At 39.2% G+C, this 6643-nt stretch overlaps 1 non-coding gene across 1 annotated transcript; it reads right to left on the bottom strand.

The window, feature by feature from the left end:
• Positions 1–6536: 6536 nt before the first annotated feature.
• Positions 6537–6643, bottom strand: LOC132048464 (small nucleolar RNA R71). Its single transcript, XR_009412997.1, has one exon. It is a non-coding gene; the product is annotated as a small nucleolar RNA R71 (small nucleolar RNA).

The following is a 6643-nucleotide window of genomic DNA, read 5'->3' as shown; positions in this document are numbered from 1 at the left end:
CGTGTACACGTATACGTACCCGGCCCATCATGGGACTCGGTGCCATCATATCATCGTATCATCATATCATTATATCATTATATCATCGTATCATCATATAGCCCGGCCCTCTAGCGAGGGACTCGGTGGATAATATAGTAAAATGTGCGTGATAACATACCGGAAAGCTCGGGACTCGGTGAAAGATGTAACATCGGTATGCACGAGCGAGTAGTGAGTAACCATATGCATATAAATCATCTTTTGAGACTCAATAGATAAGTAGACTAATCAACGCTCGAGTATCGGGATGATAGTCATACTCGCACTCTTTGAATATCATTATGAACTATATCAAATAAAGCCTCGGGGATCGTAGACATGTATCAAATTAATACGAAACACTTATGAAAATTATGGTCATTAGTCATTGGCGTGGAGTCTTTCAAGAATAGGAACCTTTATGCATTATTTACTATCCAATCATATAAAAGACTCGAGGGTAGTAGCTCGACTATTCTAAGAGTTCTAGCATCGAAAGCGAATAAGAATCATAAATCATGCCCGGAACTAGTGAATAGAATTACCCCAAAGCTCGTGTCGTACATTACTTACGTCTAGGACATGCCAAAGAAAGAAAGGATGGCTTTACATACCTTTAGCGTTTACTGCGCAACACAACACGTATACGCCGCCCAATAGTACCAACCTATATTAAGACGTCAAGAACTACGGTTAAGCTACGGGGAGATGCAAAACGTATTCTAACGTTAATAACTCCTTTCTAGATAATTAGACGACGTTTCCCTTATTTTCACCAATTACATAACAACCAAGCCAACATCAATAACCACACATTCAAGTACTAATTTGAGACTATTCAAAACGAGACTCGAGAATGCTCCCGGTACCAGTACAACATTCCAAAACAGCCCACATTCACAACATTCGATAACAATCCACATACGGCTACTACATATTCAAATTACTCTTTATGATTCATAGTCGTAACATTTTCCTCTAAACAACCTTACAACAGCCCAACCAAGACACAACACAACATATAATCTTAATTACCATTAATCTTCCAAGCTTCAATAAGAATAACAACAACACATTAGACAACCCCTAACTAGTAACGTAAGGATGCCCGATAACTTCACGAACGTTTACGGACATGCCAAACAAACCATTTACGTTTATTAAACATTCCTTAACACATTCTTTTCATCCAAATTCATAAACTATACCAACAACCACACGTTAACAACATTATCCATTTAGATGCAAGAAACTATACTAACACCATATTAACTTCTACAACAACCCACAAACAATTATAACTTCAACTTGAACCATTAAATACCTTCATTCTCATCATAAAATCCATAACATCTACAACCAAAATACTAAGTAAAATTAGTTCACCATCTTCTACACAAAACAGCCCCTACACGGCTTCAACACCAACATACATAATTCCATTAATTTCATCCATATCTACAAGTTACAATACGTTCAAACCACCATTTTTAACACATGTAAAAGAAGATTAAACCTTACCTTAACACTTGACTTACGCTTGGCTAGAATTTGTGAATTGCAAGAACGAATATTTTGGTTGCTCCAATGGCTACTTCACGTTACTATAGACCTTCCAATTGGTTGGAATACTTGAAGAAAATTAATTTTTGATCAACACTCAAGAGTTCAAGCTCGGCCAGCCATGGACGAGAGCTTCTCCTCTCTCTATCTCTAATTTCTAAAGTTTGAAGATGATGAATGAGTTCACTAGTCATCAATTTGACTTAAATATGATGCCTACAAGTTGGACACATGTCCCATTCATGGCTCGAGCCAATCAAATTTGGCCATGCCATGGAAATGGGCCCACACGGCCACTAATGGCCAATTAATAAATAATTAAATTTTTAATCCCCACTTAATAATCTAATAATGGTTAATTAACCCCTAATCTTCATTAATATTTCCATACCAACTAAAATTTATAAGCAACTTGTGCTTAAAACAAAATCGGAGGTTAAAAGTCTCTACCTCGTATCCCAAAATAGTCTTGTCCTTAACTTATCGCGATTAGCTTAAAATATCCCAATGTACAAAAATACAGGATATAACAGTGCGCTCCACACATATAAACAATTGACCACCAAGACATCTAGGATTGTCTCACTTCGTTCATACTCTAGATCGTGTAGTTAGAACTATGCTTTCAGGGATCCTTCTAACTTGTGCGTATTACATATTTAAGACAATGCCCACGAAAAGAAAGCATACCTATCGAACATCAACCACTAGCCAAAAGGCTACTGCTGAGGACTCTCAGACTCAAGAAGTTCACTCGAGGCTCAGGGGCTTGCACCGGATGCAATGTCCCCGACGGAAACCCCAGTTACAAAAAGGCCTGTGAAGGTCTATGCTATAGTTATACCATAGCCCAGTGCTACCGACATGGATATTAGGGGAGCTATCCAGCTGGTCACCCAAATTGTTGCCAGCCAAGCTCAATGTCAGGAAACTGCTCCTACCACAGGTGCTAGTGGAGGGCCGAACAATTCTAGGACCAAGGAATTCCAGAATTTGAAGCCTCATGTGTTCATAGGGTCTCTTAAGGTGGAGGATCCATAAAAATTCAACGATGGGCTTCAGAAATTCATCGATGGGCTTCAGAAATTCTTCCATGTTATGCATGCTAATGAGATAGAGGCAGAATAGTTGGGAGCTTATCAGTTACAGGATGTTGGTCATATTTTGTATGAGACGTGAGAACAGTCTTGCGGGGAAGATGCATCTCTAGCAACTTGGGATGAGCTTGTAGATGCTTTCATTGACCACTTCCAACTGATTGAGGTCAGAGAGGCGAAGGCCTATAAATATGAGAGACTCAGGCAGAATGGTATGAGTGTGAATGAGTATTATCTCAAGGTTGTTTCGTTGGCTAAGTATGCTCAGTATATGGTCCCTAATATGAGGGCCTCAGTTAGGCAGTTTGTGTTCGGATTTTTACCCAACTTACATGGTGATGCGAATATTGCATCTCAGAATAGAATGATGACTATGACCAAGATGGTTACTTTTGTTCTGGGTATTAAGGACAGAATGAAAGAGGAAGAGGCTCTTCAGAAAGAGAAGGACAAGAAATTCAATAAAAGAGCTAAGTCTGCAAGTAACTTCAGTCATGGTGTGGGTGAAGGCAAAAAAAATTTCAAGAATAGGTCATCAGGACCCACTCCATACGTAGCCGTTGCCCCTGACCCCAAAATTCAAAGAATGATTAGAAGAGACAGAATTTCAGAACAACATACTCCTATTCACAGGCTAGTATAGGTCAGAAGACTTATGCTAATCTGCTCTGCAGCAAGTGTGGTAAGAGATACCCAGGGAAGTGTCACATGGGTATGGATATATGCCATGGGTGTCACCAGCGGGGCCATGTTCAGAGGGGTTGTTCATCATCGAGACATGGTACCCGAGGTAATATGGCTCAGTTCACAAATCTAGCAACTCCTTGCAATTCTTAAGCCCAGTCAGGGCATGGTACGGCTAAGTCTGGTAATAGAGAAGGAGGTCTGTAACAACCCACTAGGTCGTTATGGGGGGTGACTTTGAAAACTAGACCTCCATTGGGAATTTTGAGGCTGCAGGTGCGTCTGTAGCGTGTTTTTATATGTATGTGTCTGATTGGTTTCCGTCTGTAGGGCCTCGAATAGGTGTTGAGATTTTTGGGTGAAAACTGGTGAAAAAACCCGAGCTGCTAGTCAAAATGGACCGCTGTAGCATCTGTGGGACCGTTGTAGTGAGCCTGTCGTAGCGAGTGGTGGATCGCCTCCATGGGGTGGGAAGAGTTAATAGGTCCACCATAGAAAGAGGTCTCCCACTATAGCGAGACCGCTGCAGCAAGACATTGACCGCTATAACGGTCGACGAGAAGCAGAATCAACATTTTGTATTCTTATTTTCGAACCCATTCCCTACTTAACTCCAAAACAGTTTCCAAGAACTCTTGTGGCGAAATTCTAAAGCTAGGGCTAAAACACTCTTGAAAGGTAAGTCTCAACCCTTTACACTGTTCATTCCATCATCTTATTAAGTTGCATGGTTAGTTTAAGGTTCATTATGGTGAATGAAAGGACCAAAGCTCTAGAACTTAAGAAACCCTTGAATAATGAATGGGTTAATGATTTTACTGTTGTTTATTTATCTAGAAGTATAGATTATCACTTCCTAGGATGAGAACTTGATTATTAACGGTGGAAATTGTTGATTGAGACTTAGGGTTTCATAAAGATTGTAACTTTGGCATAAAACCTGCTTGTAAAAGGGTTGATCTGATTAAAAAACCCATGAATGGATAGAATATGATTATTGGGATTAATATTAATATGAATTCATGCTTAGTGATAGTTCACCCATTTGAAACAAGGTAGAAGTAGTTGGGTTCTCTTCCCTAATTGTTGTTGTTGAGTAGATGATTCATTACTCACTTAGTGTTATGATTGCTAGACTTTGAACGTTCTGATGTTTTGCGAAAGGGGAAAGTTATTGCGGAGTGATTGCATTATCCTAGTTCTGCTTTGAGATAGGTTATAGTCTACTTGAATTAGACTTTGATTAGTTTATTGTATATGTTATGAAATTGATAAGCATGATTAGGGCTTCGGACATAAGTGTGGTTGGAAACTCCTTTATTTGATATTGGTTGATTGATTATGTGAATAACTATTATGATATGATACAGAAGGAGTTAATGAATACTCTTCTTGTCGACTTGGAGTAATCCCTTGTTCTTGCTTTTGATGAATTGATTCTTGAGTCTTGATATGACTTGTGGCATGGTGACTTATGTTCTTGATATTGATGCATTAGTTGTTCACTATTCCTAATTGATTGTGGAATGAAAATACATTGTGATGAGAAAGGCAATATAAATATAAAAAGGCACATTTGACAGGAGGTGAGGATGTGGCCTAGTTATGGGCTCATGATCCGAGGTCAGTTTCGGAACGAGTGGTACATGGACACCATGGCCCCTACAGGTCATGGCTATTTAGGCAAACAATACCATTTAGCATGTGTGTATAGATATGTGACAGAATTGAGATAATACGTGAGTTTATGTTGATAATAATATGGGTTGAGTTACTTTTGTTGATTGTTGTTGTGTGGGCTTATCTTATTTTAGTGATGAAGTAATTCACGTTAATAAGTTCTTGTGGTTATGTGTTGTTTTTCCTAGCTGTCTATTTTATTGATTTTGTGCTTGTATGCATGATACTAATCTTAGTCGGCTTATGATATCTACCGGTACATGGTGTTTATACTGACACTACCTTGTTGTATTCTTTTGAGTGCAGATTGTGATCCAGAAACATCTACCAGACCGTATATTTAGCGTGAGGCTAGTTTCCAACAGATTTGTGGGTGAGCTCCTATCCATGCCAAGCCGCCTGAAGATCTTTCTCATTTTGGATGTCTATTTCATTTCAAACATTTATGATTATTTCAGATAGTTGTTAATTCTTTAGACAGTTACGTTTTAGAGTCCTTGTACAATGACTTTCGAATTTTGGTGTTGTAATAGTTAGGACTTCCGCACCTTTATCTATTTATGGCATGACTAGGACAGTTTGGACTTCCGCGACCCTAGAATATTTCTAAAATTTTGATAAACGCAGTACTCAAATACGTTCTTATCACAAATTCTGGTTACATTATTAGTTATTTACATTATAGCATTAGTTTACAAAACGACCAAAGTTTTTATTCTTTACTTGCATAATTAGTAGCAATAGTTTATTTTCGTTAAAGTATTGATCATAAGTCTCTGTGGGTTCGACATTCGATTCTATATAATCACTATATTACCTGTACGACTGCGTACACTTGCGTGTGCGTTTGGACCCAACAAGTTTTTGGCGCCGTTGCCGGGGACTTAGATATTAATTATTTTTGCCATAAAAAATTGTATTGCTTTATTTATCCAAGTATTAACATCCCGATCTTAGTCTGCTACTTGATTGCGAGGTCTTTCGAATGCGAAAGCGCAAGTCAAAATAATCTTGAGGAATTCGATCCCGAGCACTCGAACGTACTTTCAATCGGCGCGAGAGATTTGAATTTACTGGCGTAACCCACGATTTAGCGAGGTTACTGTGGTCATGGCTAATAATCAACCAACAAAAGTGAGAGAGGTTGCAGTGCCTCGTGTGGCAGATGTAACTTCAAGCATTATCATGCCTACCATCAAAGGGCACTTTGAACTGAAGCATCCCATGATTCGGCTACTTCACTCTAGTGGGCAATTCACGGGGATGTCCCATGAGGATCCTCAGCATCACATCCATACCTTTTTGCAGATTATGGATACTTTCTCTACTAGAAGGGTCACCAAAGAATATGTGCGGCTTACACTGTTCCTCTTTTCTCTATTGGGGAATACAAGTAACTGGTTATTAGTAGAGCCTACAAATTCTATCACTTCATGGGATGATTTGGCGATGAAATTCTTGACAAGGTTCTTTCCACCAGCAAAGACAGCGCGACTCTGCAGAGAGATCATGTCATTCAGGCAGAAAAGTGGGGACAATTTGTATCAAGCGTGGGAGAGGTTCAAAGGTCTTCTCAGAGATTGCCCTCACCACCATCA

The sequence above is a fragment of the Lycium ferocissimum genome, chromosome 2 (assembly GCF_029784015.1).
Source record: "Lycium ferocissimum isolate CSIRO_LF1 chromosome 2, AGI_CSIRO_Lferr_CH_V1, whole genome shotgun sequence".
In the NCBI taxonomy this organism is placed as follows: domain Eukaryota; kingdom Viridiplantae; phylum Streptophyta; class Magnoliopsida; order Solanales; family Solanaceae; genus Lycium; species Lycium ferocissimum.
The sequence above is the reverse complement of the archived record's forward strand: the minus strand, read 5'-3'. Positions and strand labels throughout refer to the sequence as shown.